Source organism: Stylophora pistillata, chromosome 6, assembly GCF_964205215.1.
Source record: "Stylophora pistillata chromosome 6, jaStyPist1.2, whole genome shotgun sequence".
NCBI classification, from domain to species: domain Eukaryota; kingdom Metazoa; phylum Cnidaria; class Anthozoa; order Scleractinia; family Pocilloporidae; genus Stylophora; species Stylophora pistillata.
In genome coordinates, this window is record NC_142524.1 from 8,495,508 (window position 1) to 8,516,896 (window position 21,389).

At 38.8% G+C, this 21,389-nt stretch overlaps 1 pseudogene; it reads left to right on the top strand.

The window, feature by feature from the left end:
* Window positions 1-2,403, top strand: LOC111335712 (uncharacterized; annotated as a pseudogene).
* The last annotated feature ends 18,986 nt before the right edge of the window (window positions 2,404-21,389 follow it).

Genomic DNA, 21,389 nt, shown 5'->3' on the forward strand with positions numbered 1-21,389 from the left:
AACGATTTACTTTCAATCCTCAATGTGCCTGCACTGAACTCATCAACTTTTAAAAATCGGGAAAGGGAAGCTGGAAAGGCAATAGAGCTAGTAGCAAAAAATAGTTGCCAGCAATTCCTAAACCTTGAACGAGAGAAGGCAATTGAAAATGGCAACAAGCCTGACCAGAACAATTTGGTACCTACTGCCTGTTCTTACGACATGGGGTGGCAGAAACGGGGGCGAGGTTTCAACTCTAAGACTGGACATGCTGCAGTCATGGGCCTTTCAACTGGTAAGGTCCTCGACTACACAACAACAACTAAAATGTGCCGCTCCCGTGATGAAGTTAAAAAGGCAGGAAAACAACCAAATCACCACGACTGTAGAAGAAATCATTCAGGCTCTTCAAAGTCAATGGAGCCTTTAGCTGCAGTTGAACTTTTCAATGAGGTAACTAAATCAAATGTCAAATTTTCAATTTACACTGGGGATGATGATTCAATGACTGAATCTCACCTAAAGCAAAAGGTACCCTATGGTGTGGAAAAATGGAGTGATACAGTTCACATAAAAAAAAGATCCCTTACAACACGCCTATACAACTTGAGCCAATGAAGTAAGTTCCCCAACAGTTCAGTGTTGTCACAGAAAGTCATAAATTACGTTGTCAAATCCTTTACATACTGTATTGCACAAAATAAGGGGGATGCTACAAACATAAAATCTGCAATTCAAAGCATTGTGCCTCATGCATTTGGTGACCATACTGGTTGTAGAGAAACATGGTGTCGATACAAGAAAGACCCTTCTCATTATTGTCACAGAGATCTTCCCTATGGCAAAGACCTCCAAGGAGATAGCCTTCAATAAGCCCTGAAATCTCTCTTTGATGAATATAGCACAGACATTGTTATAAACAAACTTGCACCTGCAGCAAATTCTCAATGTAACGAGTCTCTGAACAGTGTGGTGGGCTCGAAGAACCCCAAACTTCGCTTTTACGGGGGAAGTGAAAGCAATGATTATCGAGTGTCCGGCAGTGTCTCTCAAGTAAATTTAGGTTACAGGTACATTCCTCAAACTCTAGCGTCACTTAACATAAAGCCAGGTCTTTTCTGTGTAGACCATAATACGAAAATGGACATGAAAAGTTCGAAGGACAAACAAAGGAAAGCAACAGTTGCATTCAAGCGACGTCGATCACAATTACACAAACAACAGATTTCAGAAACCTCGAAAAACGAGGGCAAAGAAGGTACCATGTATGAAAGTGGCATTGGCCTGAACCTAAACTCTTCTGCGACAACATTGGAGTTGAACAATTCTGAACTTTCAATCACTGATCTTTATGATATAACCGCTGCTGTCACGAAACAACAACTAGAACAGTACGAAAATGCAGTTCCGAAATACACTTCGAGACCCACAGTTCAAAAGGAAAAATTTGATGACAGTAAATTTAATCACTTTGTTTCATTTGACATCGAGACAAATTCAACGGGAAAATCAGCAGAAGTATGTCAGCTCGCTGCCGTGGATAGGTCAGGTAAACAATTCTCATGCTACATTCTACCAACCAGAGACATAGATTCTCACGCGTCAAAGGTCAACAAACTTACAGTTAAAAGTGTCAATGGAATCCGCCGACTTTTCAAAGATAATCGAATAGTAGAAGCCTTTGAGTTATCGCAAGTACTTAGGCAGTTCTTAACTTTTTTGAGGGCCAGCATCGATTCAGCTTCAACACGATCCACAAAGCCTGTTTGCACAATCTTGGCTGGACACAACGCCGCCACATTTGACATTCCAATACTTCTTCGAAACGGTGGAGAAAATTTTATCGCGGAGCTCAGTTCCATCCGGTTTGCAGACACTCTGACACTGATGAAATCACTGATCAAAAGCAAGCACTCTTCCATCCAAAACGCAGAAGGTAAATTTCCAAAGCCTGGGCAGAGTTCTGTTAACGGACATTTATTTCAAACCACCTTTGATGCCCACCACGCCCTAGAGGACGTGATCGCTCTTCGAAGAATCTTGCTTTCGCCTAGGTTGGCTTTGTCTGATGAAATGCTGGTGAACAGAAGTTCTGTAATCTCTGTCAAGGACGCCGCCGAAGACCTGAAATATCTCTACAACCGTCTTTAGAGACTCCTGTCTTTTCGAGGAAAGCTGTACAACCCAGGTCATGCGGATAGCCCAATAAAGCAAAGCATTGCCGAAAAAATTGCTGGCAGTGGCCTAAGATATGAGGATTTAAATAATTTGTACCAACGATTTGGACGGAAAGGTCTTGTGTGTATTCTGACGAGACCGCCATTGTCCAGTCGCTCATCGCTTCCAAGGGTCACAAACACGACGAGAATAGTCTCCGCAATTTTGAAACACTTGGAAGAGATTTCCAAGGACTCTGCAGCATAGTGAATTATGGTATGTTCTCAACTGATTTTCAGGTCAAAAGCAGTTTGTACAAAAACGTCAAAGATAATAATCGCCCGTGTTTACACATTCGTCCTCGACAAAACCGCGTGGTTCGAAAGTTCGCGCATGCTCAAATAGCGATCTTGGCGAGTTCCTATTCTGATGACGTGATTGTCATTGAGGTGAGAAAATAGAAAGTTCCCCCTCAGATTTCTCGTATTTCCTTCGGTGAAATTCCTTGAAATTTGGCAGAGATGTTATACCCTTTTAGCTTTCCTTGCTGTGAATTTATCAGAAAAATTTGTAAGACAAGTTTTTCGCTCAGCCAAAAAACAACAAAAATGTTAAAAACGAAAAAACTACCTTGACAACCCCTATTTTTTTCGATTTTAAAAGTTTCGTCTTGTCAGACTCTACCCGGTCGGAGAATAATAGAAAATTTTACCGAAGGAAATTGAAGAAAATTGAAATCAAAGTCAAACAGACGTCAAAAAATGGCGATATTGCAGTAGTTTTAATTTGGGACTAAAAGCCTTGACTTCAGAGGTAACTGTTGTACAGCAAATTTAGGCCCTTGTTTTTTATGCTTCAGTAGCTTTGATTTGAAAAATGGCAAAAACAATGAGAATATTAACTTTCGATTGATGTCACTGGCGCGCGCTACGTGATTTTGCATAACCCTATTGAGCCACCTTAAGCAGAAACGGAACACACCGTATGTTGGAACGCTCTGCCAAAAGCTTGTCTTGCCTGGATACAAGTCACACTCAATCTTTAAAATTCTTAAGGAATATAATATTGATTATTATCCAACTACACTTCGTAGAGTACAAATAACGCCATTGACAAGTACAAATATCACACGTTATTTGTCTTCTAGGTTAAACAGGTTTTCTCGCATCGTGCAAGCGAAGAATTGGATTGCAGTTACGAAAAAAAAAAAAAATGGCGGACAATTTGATTCATATTTCCGATGACGAAGAGTCAGAATGGCTGGCTAATATAGATCCAAGTTTATTAGATGAATCGAACGAAGAAAAACAGCTAGACGACCTGGAAATTTCTTCATATATGGAAGAAAATAGAAACAGCAAAACGACAACGCGCCAATTCCGTTCCGCTTCGCATACTTCTGTCACGCACTCCCCGTAAATAAATATCCGCGAAATTCGCCCGCACTGATATAACAGTTTGACGTGTTGGATAAAAATAACTTATTAGACGTTTTTTTGTGTAGTATCGCTGAGTATTTTTACTCGTTATTTGTATTTTGACTCGCCCTACGGGCTCGTCAAAATACGGCACAACTCGTAAAAATACTCAGCGATACTACACAACAAAACGTCTAATATATAAGATATATTTATTGCTGATTTCCCTCTCTTTGAAGTAAAATCATACCGTGCGCAAAGATGGCCCGAAGACCAGAAAATTCACGTCGAAGGAAACCATGGTAGAATTCTTCTTCCTAGTAATTGAAGAACAGCGATTATTATAATCGCATTTCGCATCCACTTTTTTTTCGGCGTGGACGTGAGAAGACGAATAGAGGAGGAAGAGGGTTGATCAAGGATCAATAAGAAACAGCCTAAGATTCAAAAGATTTAACGAAGGAGTTCTCAGTGCTCCTGTTGCGTAAAGTAACATTGATCAAACTTGCCAAGACCTATAGAACCATCGAGCCTATTGTATTGGATATCCTTTTCAAGACGAAAAGTATCATAGTAATTAGATTATATGGACCTCCTACAAAATTCACATTACAATACCGTCAACAGCTGGAAGAGAAACTCAATCACATCCGTAATTGGGCTAACCTATAAAGAAATTCCACCGTGGTGCTTGGTGAATTCAATTAGGATCGTCTTAGACCAACAACTAACGAAGGTAAACTACTTTTGGATCTACAAGAAACACACGAACTCGAATGCCTTATTTCTAAACCAACAAGGATCCAGAAAATGGGAGACCGGATTAGCGAGACACTTATAGACTTCACTGATTTAGTTGTTACAACTACGAGCACTTCAACACGGTTGGTAAAGGCAAGAAAGGATTCTCTCGTGTGCAAAGCTTAAACATTGAAACTGATTTAGTTGTTACAAACTGATTCACCTTCGTTTATCTAGATTCCAACCAGTATAATGCGATAGTTTATACATCTTTCTGATATATAGGCGGTCTAGCAGAGTAGTGGGTAACATAATTTCTAAAACTAAATTAACTAAGAGCTTTATCCAACCCTCCATTGGCCAATCATTTTGTCTGTAGTTATGAAATAACGTATACAATTTAACAAATGTCCAAATATTTCCCAGGGAAAACTATAATATTCTAATCAGAGAATGTTTAGAAATACATTTGATGATAAAAATTAACGGTAAAAAACTACGACGTTTCGAAGTCTGCATGACCTCATTATCAAGTAAAATGTTAAAACTGATGTAAAATTGTAGCTCAGAGATTATATACAAATAAAATGTGATAACTTCATTAGAATAATGAGCGTTCATTGTTATTGGTGTCAGATCGTGCAGTATATGTTTAAATAAATACTTTTGCACGTATTGAGTCAGACTGCGTGTTTAACTTTGGTTTTTGTTCGCGAATGAATAACATTTCGTGGATTAGGCAGTCCATTTTCCCGCGGCATTTCTTGAGAACGGAAAACATTTTCCCCAGCGCACTAGAATAAGCATTTACTTTTGGTGTTTTCACCTAGCTTTATCTATAGTAGCTCATTCAACAGTCTCTGTCATATGCTGGCTAGCCTCAAACAGCTTCAATTGTGTAAATCTGCTCTCCTCTTCAGTGCACAGGAGCTGAGAAAGTACACAAGTTCTATTCAAACTATAATAACTTTTTTTAAGAGCATTCCAACATGGTTGACTGATCCACGTGATGAATTATCTTCTTTTGGTTTGAACCAAACAAAATCTCCTACTTCTACACAATATTCCTCAGTCCTTGCACAATCGTATGAAAAAGAGTAAAAACCCCGCAATCCTTCCTTCTTCCTTTATCTAAAATACAAAATTGATAGGAAACGGCCTCAGAACTTGTGTACTTTCTCAGCTCCTGTGCACTGAAGAGGAGAGCAGATTTACACAATTGAAGCTGTTTGAGGCTAGCCAGCATATGACAGAGACTGTTGAATGAGCTACTATAGATAAAGCTAGGTGAAAACACCAAAAGTAAATGCTTATTCTAGTGCGCTTAACTCTTTCCTTTGAACACTGGAAGCAAACTATTATAGGTGTTAATCAATTAAAAGGAAACCTTAGTTGTTGTTATTTCTGTTCAAGAAATGAGTAAAAAGAATGATTAAAACAAAAGTGGACTTACCGGCTAACTTTGGTCTTCATCTTGCTCCTCAGGGTATCTTCTATTAGTAAAGACCTCAATATTTTGGTGTTCTCCATTCTCAATATTTTGGTGTTCTTCATTTCCCATCAGATTTTGCCTCGTCACTGTTGTAGTCTGTTGTCGATTATTCCCTTGCTGCTCTCGGATCTGAACAGCTCTGCTTAACAGTCTCATGTAAAATAGGAACCATAGTAGAAACATCAAACACGCTGCGTTGAACAACTCTTCAGAGAAAAGCATGGCTTCCAAAAACAGTTTGATAACAGGAAGTAAGGAACCTGTGCGAAATTATCTGAACAGACGGTCTTGTGCAGCGATTTCTGATATTGATATAATCTTGTAAAACCCGCCGTGGGTCTTTAAAATAAGACAATCACAACAAAGGAGGAGTCACGATATCATGTTAATGCCGGATTGTCGGGGAGAAATCATGTTTTCGTCAATAGGTCTCTTAATAAAATATACAAGTAGGTCTCTTAATAAAGCATACCAGTAGGTCTCTCATTCTCTTAATAAAATATACAAGTCAACTGCCTAAGTTTGACATCAATCAAGGCCAAAGTACTCAGTATAACTTGAAGCCTACGGCACTTTCAATTGCTCGTTGTACTTAACAAATTTCGACGTATCTCGAGAGTAAATATAAAACAACGTGCCGGTCAAAGGTCCTTTTTCATCAAAATCAAATATCCGTTTAACTTGATCACGCGATTAGCTTCTGCCAACATTATGGCACGATTGTGAACTATTGAATGATGAACACCTCAAACAAAAGCTAAACAAACATATTGTCAACGGTTTTCTATTTATCCGGCAACATTTTTATTCCCTCGAAAGAAAACATTGAACCAAATTGTTATGGCCAAACAGGTGGTTACGAAACCGCCTGACTTGTGATTAAATTGTCAAATTTCATTGTTTGATATATCAAAGGAAACTGGATTTGCCTGAGTAGCAAATGTAAGTAAAATTTCACTTTTGTCTAAATTTTCTCAGTGGTAAAGACCATCTTTGCATGATATTTGCAACGCTAGTAAATGCCACATTTGCATCAAAATTTGTTTATACGTGCTAAATGTTGGGCACAATTAAGCAGTTAATCTTACACCGCTTGCGGCAAGTATGTGGTCAAGCTAGTTGTGGTCATAGACTGGCCCGCAGATAGGAAAATCCTCATCAAAGGAAACAATGGTTAAAATCTTTTTCCTATCAGTTGGAGGACAGCGATTATATATTATAATCGCATTTTGCATCTATCTTTTTTTTTTTTCGGCGGGACGTGAGAAGACGAATAGAGGAGGAAGAGAACTGATTAATAAATAATAAACAATTTAGCAAAGGACGTTCCACTAGGTGGCTCTTCCTTGTCCACTGTTTCCAGATCGAATTGGAATTTGGAATGTTGGTTTTTGCGGAGGAAGGAAAACCAGAGGACCCGGAGAAAAACCCTCAGAGCAAGGACGAGAACCAACAACAAACTCAACCCACATGTGACGCCAAGGGCTCTTTTTCTCGAACGTCGCTGTAACTTAACGGGCCCGAAGCCATGTTTTACAATCAAAATTTTAAGGATCGGAAAGCAAGTTTTGGCACCCAAACCAGTCCTTTTTGTTACTTTAGCTGATAGTTTTATTGTATCATTTTCAAAACTTTAAAAAACCTTATTTTGAATGAAAATAGAACAGCTTTACGGGCCCATTAAGTTACCGGGACTTTCGAGAAACGGGCCCCAGCAGGTCCGGGAATCGAACGCGGGAGAAAGTGGTGGGAGGCGAGTGCGAGGTTTACTGCTTTTCTTTTTTTCTAACCCTGTAGAACCTCGGTTAAGAACGAATAAAAAGCACAATTTTGAATAAACTGCAAGAATGCATGGATGTACAACAGCTGATTCTTATAAGATAGTTAATGCCTTGAAAAATACAGGTCCTATCTGAATATAATTTCCTGTATTTCCACTAACACTATACTAAGGAATGAGAAGAAGACCGAGATTGACCTTGGCCTTCAAAGCATGACGCATACTATACGATGTGTGCGACGTAAGGTATGCAAATGTAAATCAACAACATGGGAGCTGTTCAAACGTGAATTTTCTAAATGCACAAAATCGTTCTCCTTACACTGAAATACAGCTTAACTTAAACGCTATTAAATGGAAAACTTAAATTCCTGCCCGATATACATACAAGTATAACACTGACCTTCTGCTAACCACGAGGTTCTCCCTGCTCCGTGGGATGCTCTCGGTTGTATGGAACGCAGTCATTTTCCACTTCACGGTAAAGCAAAAACTGCATTCCCTCACGGGGTTGACTCTTGTTTTGGAACTTCAAGGCCCGGAAGGTCGAGCAGGTCACTGTAAGCAGTTCTTGAATAGCGCTTTATACTATTACTAAAAATAGATTTTGTTACGTGATAACCTATGAGACCCCCCGCACAGACTCAGACAAACATTGCGACCAGCTTAAGGAAATGTATGAGCGAGAGCTGTAAAATTAAAACAAAACGACGGAAAATTTCGTCAAAAAATGACTTGGCGTTCTAAAAGGAAGCGGCATGGTTGGTACCAAACACTGTTGTTGGGGTGAGTGTAAGACAGACTCAAGACATGCAGATAAATGGCCAAAATCACTCAAAGAGTGAAAGGAATCGGGGATGAAAGTATTCATTCCTTTCCCAAAACCTTCGCGAGACATGGGAAAGTGCAAGCGTTGGCTAGTGGCATGTTCCCGTGATTTTTTTACGGAGAAAAACATAACAAGAAACACTTAAGTTATATTTGTGCTCTTCACTGGCCCGGCGAAAAAGGTCCAACAGCCGAATTTCCCGATCCACTGAAGGCAAATCTAAGACCAGCGCAAGTAAGTTGAGCACATGCTCCTAAGAGGAAAGCACCGAAAGAAAGAGAAAATCCAGCGTCAAAGAAACAGAAATTATTCAATGACAACTGCATAAACATTAACTACATGAACTGGCATTTAATAGAAACACAACCAGTATTGAGCGAAATATACAAAAATCCGTCGCTCGTATCTTACAAAAGAGGGCGATCGCTCAAAGACATACTCGTGAGGGCCAAACTTTGAATAGGCTATTCTAAACACGCGCTGGGGAGTCGTGTAGGCCTGTCAACCCCCTTTTTACATTGTTTACATCAGAATTTTCTTGAAGAACTTTGGCAGCAAACCATTTTCCGTGATCGATTGCCGGATCAAGGGTGTGATAATTCCCGCATCTCACACAGTCTGTACAAGATCTTCTCGTTTACTGTTAAATTTTAAGCCCCTACATTTTAACCACCGCTTTAGCTGGTCTACAGTGTATTCTTCCGGTTCTGTTTCAAATTTAGAGCCAGGAACGCCGTCTTCTTCGGTCAGAACTGTAAGGGAATAAGCGAACTACCCGCAATTTCCCTTGTAGCTCTCAAAGAAGTGGAGTTTGTTTGTCTGAGTCACGCGTGGGGTCTAAAATTTCATGACGTCATTAGTATAAAGCGCTATAGAGGCAATTAAAGCCCCCTCAAAATATAATTTTCTGCTTGGAAAAAAAAGAAACGCGGCGACCACCTACTGGATAAAAACGGAAAGAGAATGCTGACAAATGAAATGTTGTTTTTAAGCACATGGCTTCACATCTGCGAGCCAACTCAGATTTCACTTTCCCTTAAGTATAGTCACACAAAACTTCTATAATCATTATGCAACATGCAAAGTGTATTCCTGCGTTGACAATAAGACACGATCTCGAAACCTCTCGAGTTCAACTGTACGTGAAACTTGAGCTCCAGCCGCGAAAGCCATCAACATCGTTACCCAAGAGGTGGAGATCTCGAGCACATTTCCTAGATATTATCATAATTGACTTTGTCCGTTGTCGAGGCAACAGATCGATCAACTACAATATCGAAAATTGAGCGACAGATGTCTTATGCACGCAGTCGCCGCAAAACCTGGTCTTTATGCAACGTTAAGAAAAGCAATAAACTGTTTACGGAGTTTATTTACGGAACTGTTTAGCCCTGTTTACTAACTCAAAATTTACAAAAGAGCGACAAGGTGGCATAGTCCAATAATTTCCCACGAACAACTTGCCTGGTCGTCACGGTTAAGGCTTTTTCGCATCAAGTAACAAGGAGTTGATTGATTTCATAAATATATTTAGAAACTTGTTTGGAATTCCCTCGTGGACGACGGAACACAGCGACTCACTGATAATATAGACTTTTGTATTACTACTGCAAATCTGATTGTTCACGCGACAATTTCCGATAGTGAAAGATGATTTCGTGTTTTATAGAAGTTACCTAACAGAGTTTACTTCATTAAATGTGAATAGATAAATCTCGTTATTGTTTTGCACATTTCTATGTGACTTCCCACCTCAAGAGTACGTCACTGATCCCACGAGGTTAGCGCAGTCTACAAAGAGTTCTGCACATATTTTCTCTTCGTAAAATTTGTGCTTGTGCAGACGTTTTTTTTTTTTTCCTTCTTTCTATTTAACTGAGCAATCGAAAATACTTAACACTGTTCATCTGCAGATGGCTCCTGAAGAACAGAGAAAAATTAATTTCGACTTAATCCTAATGTACATACAAATTCTCAACACTGTTAGAAATGGAGACTTATTGCAACGTTTAAGAAGAGTTGATATGTTGAACTGGTCGTGATAGGGAAAAATGTTCTCCCCTATTTCTTTTGCGATTCGCCCATTTCTGATGAATGAATCACCCCGAGGGTCCTTATAATGGTAGGCGTGATTCATAAGTGTGGCTCCAACAAATGAGATAACATTCAAATGCCGATCGAACGCCTTGCCGCACGCAACCAAGCGAGAGAAACACTAGTGCCCGGTTTCATGTCACAACAATTAATGACCATCTAGGGTTTTATCGTGATCCCATTGTTCAAAATCGTTTTTAATCCTTTGTCTACGTGATGAGAAAAATCAATATTTTGCGAAAGTCCTACGAAACCAGAATTTCTGAGGAAAATTCTTGAACCTAAGCCCAAACCTCCTCATAAGCTGTTGAAATATTTCCATTCTTAGAAAAATATTTTTCAGCTTCTGTTTGGCTCAGCTTAAGGTGAACCCTTGGCCGCGATGACAAGTTTTTCTGAACAACTAGCTCCGTTAAATAGAAAGAAAGCTATATATAGCTAATATCGATGAAGCATACCAACCCAAGCCTCTGTTGTTGTGAGTCTTGGAAGTGCAATTTCTCCACAGCTAGCGGTTGGAATTCTAAACTCGATGGTATCCAAAATCGAAAGACCGGGTTGCTATGGATAACATGTCTGAAAAACCACAGAGTGTTCAGGTGATTTGGTCAAGGTCCAGGGATGTCTTTTACATTGTATATAACGGTATGTCTGGATTTCAGGCGAAGCTTAGAAGAAAATTCAAACCGGACAAAATTTTAAACGCGCAAAGACAAAGTAGGTCAAAGTGCTTACGAATAAAAGATATTTGATTTTCTCATGTTGCGCCAGATTTTCATTTTAATTTAGTACCGAACCGTAATTTAGCCCGAACAATCTCGCGCTTTTGAGAAGTTATTTAAAAGTGTCTCGCTTAAAGCTACAAACAACTTTTTCCTCGAGGGATTTGACCGGAGCAGGAGCCCATTACCCTGACCAGAGTGATTCTCGACGGCTGCTCCAAGACAGTGTTGCGGGTATGAAATGATATCAGCTGAATTTACTTCCCAAGACCTGACTCGTGGATGCATTTCCTTGTACTGAAGAGGGTCAAATTGGGGCGCCGTTAGCCGCAAAAAGACCAAACCGCTTTAAGCATAAAAATTTACGGATTTTAACTGCTAGTCGCAGTAGAAAGAGTAAATCGTAAAATTTTTGTCAATATGCGATGTGTCATTCAAAAAGTGATCACAGCCAAAGTTTTAAACTTTAGCTGGAAAAACCATCGCCACACTGAGATCTTCTTGTAAGTTAGTTAAAAGAATCATGTGGCGCTATATCACGATGACGGCTCTTTCAAAGATGATCAATGTTTCTCATCTTAGCGCCTTCAAGGTGCTAAGAGTCTTATCCCCTTGCGCATGCTCCGCCAAATCTGGGCAGAATTTGCTAAAAAAGGCATGTATGTTGTTCTGGGTGTGTCAATTAGAGTTTTACCTTCAGCTAAGTGAATATGTTTACATTTTTTTGGCTAATTGACCCAGAAAGGTCTCACCTATCATTTCAAGCCTCGAAAATTGTGGTTCTGAATAATCAAAATATAGTACATATTTTAGTTCTCTGAAACATTTGGCCTTTTAAATCAAAACATTTTCCCCGCCATACGATGTTAAAAGTTAAAAGTCTTAAAAAATTTGTATGCCGGTGCTCATTGGTACTTTTGCCACCCAGAAAGTTGGCCCTTTGCAATGGCGAACATTTCAGTGAATGTCACCTGCAAGAAGCTGCCAAAATTTTTTTATATTTCAAACTGTGAGTCTTTACTTTAACATGTAAAATAACCTCTTCCTCAAACTGACTACTGTTCCATGAAGCATGTTCGTTAATTTAGCGAAGAAAAATTTAAATAGACTTAATTAAGCAAAGATCTCATAGCTAAAAATAAATACTACTGATGAGTTTTCTTTCCTGATTGACATTCATAAATATACCAGCATAACCTAAAACTCTATTTCGATGATAACAATACCAGACAAACAAAGAGATGTAAAACTACAAGTTTCTTTCTTCTCTGAGATTTCAAGTGAAGCTAGAAAAAAGGCTCTTAAGACCTCACTAAAGATTATTTTAGAGTTTTGTCATTTTCCCATCTTGCTGTGACGCTATCCATGATATCCATATTTTTAATGTTAGGTCGTAACACGACGAAGTGGTTAAATACATTCCATACGCTTCCAAGCAATTTCAAGTTTCAGCATATCAGAACAGTTTTGATTAATTTGGTCTCGAATTGTTCGTCTCCGAAGACCTGCACAGGAGAAAAGAGCTGGAAGTCAAAAGAATTGCTACAAAAACCTAGGAAAGAATTGCGGCTCATGATCAGAAGCTTTCATCCAACAAAACAGAAAATTTAATGACTAGACTCTTTTCGTTTTCAAAGCGACTTGCAATCGCGAGACGCGTTGCCCTCAGGCAAGAGATAAAGGCTCACTTTTTTAAATATAACTGACAACGTGTACCCGTCTAAGGAAAAAAAAAAACTATCTTTCATCCTCCTGCTTTGTCATCTTTTTGACCCAAAAGTAACATAAAATTAGATTTATTTCCGAGGAAAGTAACGTAAAGAGAGCAATGGAACTGGATGGGGATACATTTGCCGCGGAGGCTGAGGTTGTATTCAACTTATTTGTTTTAAAGTTAATGTTTTGTCCGCGCGACTATTGATAACCTGACAACTTAATTAGCAACAATTTGCCAACATTGCACAAAGAAGAGGTGGCTGAATACACATAAAAGCGAAACATTCGAGTAAAGGGTGTACATGATCTTATCAAATTCAATTTTTGAAGGTTTACCCAACAGATAAAGAAAAATTCACTTAAACAACTTACCCGAAATGCTCAGCCGTGTCGTTCATCATTTTCTGTTGGACGATTTCTGTTTGGCGGATGGTTTTCGTTTTGTTCTAATGACTCTATTTGTCTTCTTGCCTCTTCGTTACTGTTTAACTCCGGTCTCCTCACTTGTTCACGATGCTCGTTTTCTACCGGTTCCTTCTGCTGCATAGTTCTGTCACCTTCCATCAGGATCATCAACAGAAGAGTGTCAACGAGTAGACTGAAAACGTCTTGAAATTTTTAGGCACACTGTTGGGGTTGGCTCAAGCCGGTGTTAGCTCGAGCGTGAGGTGTTGTCTGTCATAAAAAGTCGAGAGAACAATGCCAATCGATAGCAACCCTCAAAGGAGGAGCAAATCTCGTTCTTTAAATGCTATTTTCTTGTAGGTGAGAACGGTAAAAAAAAAAAAAAAGACACGGCTCGTCTGTTTTATGAGTTGTTTTTATGGCCTTGAAAGGCACTTGAACATCTTAAAGAGAATTAGCATGAACGTATCAATTGAGACATAAGTGTACTTTAAGTAGATGGCTTTCAACTTTGATAAAAGACTTTGCGTGTTTAGTCAAAACATTTTTTTATTTGGGTTTTTTTGACCGAACAAAATAACCAATTATCCAAATATTGCGAGATATTTGGGATCACTCACAGTTTCTGGGCAACCAGTCGATTTTAAATCGTCACGATTTATAAGTCACTCGAGAAACGATTTAAAGCGAGACTCGTTTGTTTGTGAATAGAAACGAGACTGATATTTGTACCCGATTCTTGCGGTTATTGTACTCTGATTAGTGCAGCTGGATAAAAATCTTCATCAAAATGAGTTTAAAACTTCATCATGCAGACAATTTTTCAGACAAACTGAGACTCAAAATACTACCGGCCCCTTCCTTTTATTTTGAAAATAAAGCTCCTCAGAACCATACAAACATGATAATAGTGATACACTTCGTTATTTGTTCATCTCGTTTAGCTATCCATCTCTATCTACTTTCTTTTGAAAATGTCCAAATTATGCTCTTCACTCTACAACAAAAAATCTCGTCGTCGCAAGAGTGGTTCATGTCATGTCTCTGGTCAAATTACGGATTCAAAATACAATAAGCAGTTTAGTTCTCTCGATTCGCTCGTCTCCACGAGGACCTGTAAAGGGATAATGACAGAACAGAAAAGACGAGGAATTTGCGGTAAAAGTATCTCGAGACAACTTTATAGAGAAACTTTCCTCCAAAGCGGATGGAGTTCAGAAACTAGATAAATTTTCAAACTGACCTAGAAAACCTTAGAACTTAGACATTTCGAGATTTTACAGGAAAAGGGTGGCTATACACAAATCGAACATACTTGAATAAAAACGCATATGATCTTAATATGAAATTCAAATTCGACAGTTCATGATCATCCAACCGCATATAAGAAAAAAATATGAGGAAACATCTGATTGCACAATTCAACTCTAAAACGTTATTTTTCTCTCGACTTAACTCTTACGTGAAGCAACATCGAAACGTCGTCAAAAATGTTTCACGAACAGTTTTTATAGGAGGTAGTTAGAGCAACGAGAAAAAGTGCAACAGAGAAGAAATACATTAATAGCAAAAACAACGAAAAACAAAAATAAACCATAAAAAATCGAATTACTTGGTGATGATAAACGTCAGCAATAACAATTTAAAGAAAAACATGAAAGAGGCATGTAAGAACAACGAAAAAAACCGACATGAATTTTATCGCTCAAAGTTCAACATGTTTTCTTTTCAAAATATTCTCACTTTCTATGCGGAATATCCCCGTTTTCGAAATAATCGCAAAATTCCCTGATGATTAATGATTAAAAACTATGGTAAGAATAAAACGATTTCACACTGAGCTTTGCATGTGATCATTTGATGAGAACGAAGCTGCCGTTATCACGTCGTGATTTCTAAACTGTTTTGCTGTTTGTTTGAAGTAGCTTACAAATTACACTTTGCCACAGGAAAATTCCTATTATATCAAATTCTGTTATATTTTCTCTTTGTTTGAAGTAGCTTCCAAATTACACTTCGCCACAGGCAAACTCCTAGAATTCTGTTATAGATATGTCACAAGAATACACCACAGTTGGGCTTGGAATTAAACAGTAAAATTCAGATGGTTTTAAGCTTGGTGTATTTTGAGGTTCCATTTTCCTTGACTGACGGCGCTGAGTTTTAACTTTTATATTCTAATTGTCACTTTTAGTGAGAAACCACTGGAAGTAGCAAAACACGATTTAAAAAGGCAACGGAAGAACTGATTAAAAAGCTACTTCACGAGCTAAGATGTGGCCTATTATGCTGGTAGCATAATAGTGGGTTAACAATTATTCCCCGAGCGCGCGTTGGATATGAGATGATAGATAGCCAACGAGGCGCGTAGCGCCGAGTTGGCTATAATCATCTCATATCCAACAAGCGCGAGTGGAATAATTGTTTTATTAAAAAAAACGCCCCCAAGATATCAGACAAATCTTCTCGACTAATTTTGTAAGGAGAAACCTGATGTTACAATGTACAGATATTAGGTTATGGTATATTGGCTCATATACCATACTGGCTAAGCCAATAAAAAGTCTTGAATTGCATTATCCTATGATCCAGTTTTTAATAATTAACAATTATTCCACGAGCGCGCGTTGGATATGAGATGATAGATAGCCAACGAGGCGCGTAGCGCCGAGTTGGCTATAATCATCTCATATCCAACAAGCACGAGTGGAATAATTGTTTTATTAAAAAAAAACGCCCCCAAGATATCAGACAAATCTTCTCGACTTATTTTGTAAGAAGAAACCGGACGTTACAAAGTACAGATATTAGATTATGGTATATTGGCTCATATACCATACTGGCTAAGCCAATAAAAAGTCTTGAATTGCATTATCCTATGATCCAGTTTTTAATAATTTTCATTAGCGCAGTCTTTCACATCAACAAGCTTAAGGCAACACTTCAAACCTAAATTTAGGTTAAGGCTAATAAAGATTATGTATATTTATCAAGTTACAATCGACCGATATATATCGTAGAGGTTACTATGCTTACATGAGCCGAAAGAGCCTGAATATGGCGACCAAACTATCAGATACACTACGAGAAAATTAAGAACTGCTAGCCTCATTCAGTTCTTGATACAGAAAGCAAGTGCTTGGACTACGAGTTCCTCATTTTCGGCGAAGTCCGGTCCATAGTGCGAGTCAAAGAAAAGATTGACGTTAGCGCGCCGCACGGAGCCTATGGCCACGGAGCGAGGCACTCTGGCGATCATGAGACGGCGCTAAAACGACTCATCCCATGCACTAAAGAACTTCCCGCGACGTGCGAAAATCATTTTTTTTTTTACTCGCGCGACGGATTTCGCCGTAAACGAGGGACTGCTCGTAGTCTAGCAAAGAAGAGTCTTCATCATTTAAGCTAGGGTTTGAAAAGTCGAAACTTAAGTTGCAGTGAGGTGTGTTTATTTCTCAATGCACCGAGTCTAAATACCTGAGCAGATCGTGGCTCATCTTATAATTGTATATACATATCTAATTTTTTAAATTTCCCACTAGGGCGATTAAAAAAATACACTACTGCATTAATTCATGTACACCTCTTAAAGTGGAAAAAGCTGCTGATCACGAAGTGGAATCGTCGCTCAGCTGGTTAAACAGATTTTATTTATTAATTCAGGCGCATCTCTTCGCAGGCGCGGGAAAAGCTGGCAACCATCTTCGCGATTTTCCCACGGTGCAAACGGTCCAAGTATCGTATGTTCTGGCCGGGTGAATCCATTGTCACGAGACGTTGAGATTGCCGGCGCACGACTTTAAGGCTTCCTCAGGATATTTCATTTTAACATAAACTGAGACAAAAAAACATTACCAGCCCCCCTTTTCTTTTATTCCTAAGATAAGATACAGTTGGTTGAAGCCTATTTTCCAAAATGCCATTAGTCATGCACCAAAATAACTCGTTAAATTACTTCAACTTCCTTTGGTCCCATCGTATCACGTGTACATGAAATGGAGCAGTAAAAGAGAGTTACTGTAGAAGGACACTTCGAATGGTCTGGGACGGAGGTGGCAATGTGGAAAGTTTCTTCGCATCTTCTCGCCAACTCACGACAGCGGGCTCCCAATTGTAAGGCATCACGCCCGAAAATTCCGTTATAGAAACAGTTATGAAAAACCAGCTAATAGCGTAATACAAAAGTCTGATAGAATGCCTCTCATTTCAACTTTAGTCTCCTTAACGTTAATTAGGCGAGAGGCAAATCAATCCAAACTCACGTACTAATCGCATGAATGAACCATTCAAAGTAAATAATTGCACTCTCAATCAAGTTGGACTTTCTGTGTATTTCCTTTTCGTGTTTTAAAGAACCCCTTCAAATGTTTAGCCAGAACATTCTTCATTAATAAGGTCGTACCTCGCCCTCATCACTCCTTCGTAAGACCGAAATATTTAGACCTGATGATGATGTACACCCATCTACCCACTCTCTTTCTCCTCCTCGATCGGCTAAACTTTGTCATCACATGTATAGCATTTTCTACGATTTGTTTCGACTTTCACAAATGCTCTTTGAGTGACTATCGTTTCATTTGATTTTGACGCCTTTTTTTTAGATGTACTCAGTGATCGGATAGCCACGTTCTTTCATCTTCATCGCTGTCAAATTACTTTATTTTCTCGAATCCAGGAGATTACTTCTTATGGCATCTCATTACATGAACCTATTTAGCTGTGACGTAATAGTGTAGGGGAAACCCCTCGATATGCACATCAAAAATCGCCATAGAAACTTCCTACTGCACACACTTTAACCAAAGTCAGTCGCGGTTTCCTATGGAACACTGAGCTCGAGGTAAGCCAAATTTGTTCTTGCTGTCTATAGTTCCGAACTCCAATACGCGGCCGAAAAAGAACTACGCACTAACAGATACGACCTGTATTTTTCTATCGCGCAAAGCGACAAAATTTTTACTCTTTAAGCGATGGCTTACCGTCCATCCCTAAGAGACTCTTTGCACGCAGTTAGCTATTCGCATTATAATTCTGCTTAAGTTTAGCAACTGGTTTTCGCGGCTGTGTGTACGCATAGGTTTTTAAAACCTTATATGGTCATAATACTTCGCCGGAGATCGACACGGTCTAGGGACTTCCTGGATCGATGCTCATGATCACAATTTCATTCCTGATAGCATTTAGTTGTTTAATGAATGTAGGCCGGAGTGCTGATGGCTAAACATGATTGAAAAATCTAACCTTGATAATGATCGAGGCTATTGCTCTGGGTTTAGTCTGATGTAATTCAAGACTGAGCAAACTTAGAAATATTAAAAGAAGGCTAAGACAGAAGTATCTATGAACATAGACCGCCGTTGCTAGGGAAATCTAATCATTATAGACTCGACCTCTTTGTTCTAAATCGACGTAAATCAGGTAGAATCCGACAATTTTTCTGCGCTGCAAGCTACAAAAACACATTCATCATTTTCTGTGTTGTATGGTAACCATAGATAAAAGACAAAGAGAGAAAAAAAAAACTTGACACATCGGTAGCTAAGACCTTGCCTGATTCATATTCGTAGGCGTCTGAAGTTTTTTTTTTTTTTCGAGTAAGAACTAGACTTGTTGAAGTTCAATTTTAAACATTTACTAGTAAATCGTTTACCTCGATTAACTGGCCAAACTATTGATTCCTACTGGTCTAGCTAATAGAAACGTCTTCATTTCGTCGAAAAATAACTTACCTTAAATTATTCAATTATTGAATTCTTACAAATTATTCAGATGCATCCACCGACAAGTTGTATACCCAATTATGTTTACTGAGGTGAAGTTTACGACGGTTAATTATCCTGTTACGTCCACAATGACTAAGGAACTAAGAGAACCAACGAGCTTGAGAGTGTTTGTCTTGCAGAAACTGATAGTTTATTTTAGCGTGATAACATAGAGCATCTTTGCAAGTCACCGACCGCTATGCTGCTTTATGGACCAACGGAAGTTGAAGTTGAAGTTGAAGTTCATTTATTTGTTTAAGCAGGTTGATTAATTGGCAGCTGTAATAGCTGATGTGGACCTGCTGTCCTATCCCACCCATCCCACCCCAGGGGAGGACATCCATCACACAGTAATCTCGTGTGTGGGAACTTAACGTCTCCTGTCCCAACCCTGCAGGAGACGGGACCTCCATTTATTCGTCCCTATCCGAGAAGACTAGAATATCTAACCATTTCTTGATGTTATAGAAAGGTAGCAAATTCTTCTCAATTATTTTAAGACCTTGAGTGTTGGTCCGGCCGGGGCTCGAACCCTCGACCTCCCGCACTATAGTCCAGCGCTCTATCCATTGAGCTAACCGGGAGGCGGTTAGGAGGAGTTAGTCTGGAACTGAACGGCAATTAAAGAAAGTCAGTGTAGGGGGTATCCCTTCGAATTCAAAGTTTAAAAAACCCTCACACTTTACTCAATACAGAATCCACTCATTTCGCCGCCTTACTACCCTGATAGGCCACTCATTGGCCTATCAGGGTAGTAAGCAATGGAACTCTCTTCCCAATAACATAAGACTGCTACACGAATTAAGTCAATTTAAATCCGAAGTTTCTAAATTGAAATTCGACTTGTAGAATAAATTTTACTTAGTTTTTATCTTGTTTAGAAATTATGTTATAACATAACCAAAGTAAAGCGCGCGCTCTGATTGGTCAATTTAGCGTCCTCCATTTGCCCATGGGTGTACGTTGCTGACGTGAGTAAATGCAAAGACTATTTTTCCGCGCGCGCTTGTTTTTTCTGGTCGCGTAAGATTTGTTAAATAAAAGGGAACTCTTTGGCTACAATGTTTCAATGTTATGGTATAAAACAAATGGTAAACACCACAGCATACACTATTGAGTTATGGATGCACTTGGGAGGTTTGCTAAGCACTCAAGAAGCTAGAGTCGCTCTCGGCTATCGCCTCGAGCGACTCTTACGCTTCTTTCGTGCTTAGCAACCTCCCGCGTGCATCCATAACTCAATAGTGTACGCTGTGGTGTTTACCATTTGTTAATTTTAATATCCTTTGCTTTAGAATTATATTTTGTATTTTATATATAGATAGTATTTAGATAGTTAGTAATTAGATTAATTTTAAATATTTTAAATTTAGATAACTTAACTTGGAGATATTAGCATGTATTTGCTATCTTAAATTCAAGTATAAATAAAGTTATTGTCATTGTTGTCAATATGAAAATCGTTTTAGATTGAGGCACGTTTGAAATATTCCGAAGAAAGATTTACGATTGATTGAAGAAGATTGTTTGCCATGCTCATTGACGACTTTCGGCCAAGAGAGAATCACAGCCCACGAGCTAGCAAAAAACCATGTTCTAATTAGGGTAAAACACATGGCAAGTAAAATTGTTTTTGAGCAAGTAGTATTTACTGTTCATCAGACATGATGTGAATAGATAACACATATAGAAAGTACCCTCCAAAATCGATCACTATTTCCTGAAATCCGAAATACTGACCTCCTCCACGCATTCGGTATGTTGTGTGGTTTTGAGGTAAGCCAAGTTAATTTCCTTATTGATTCTCGCTGGTGATGTGGAAAGTTTGAAGTTCCGACTATCTTTGAATGTATCCCTTTTTAAAGGATTCTACCGTTCGGGGAAGTAATCAGTGCCTACCGCGAAAGTTGTAAAATTGAATTTTTTTCTGTTGTAATTCTCTCATAATTTCCTTATCTTTGAATTGGCGGTTGTAGATAGGTTCGACTGTATATTAGTAATGACATCATCAGCCTTTCGTAAGAGTAGATTTAAAAAAATTTAAACTTAGCTGAATGGAATGATTCCACTGTATTGGCTGAAGCCAATTCCTTTTTTTGATGTGTCTTGGAGAGGCAAAGAGTAATCTCAATTTTGGATGTGTTACCTTATCATAAGGAGTTTTCAGATACGATCCTTCGGAAAATGAAACTTTCAGCATAACCAGAAAATCAAATTAGTAGTTGGGGAGTACCCTTGCATCTACGTCTCGTGCTTGGTTACCATTAGCCGGTGACGCTGCATGACAAAAAAAA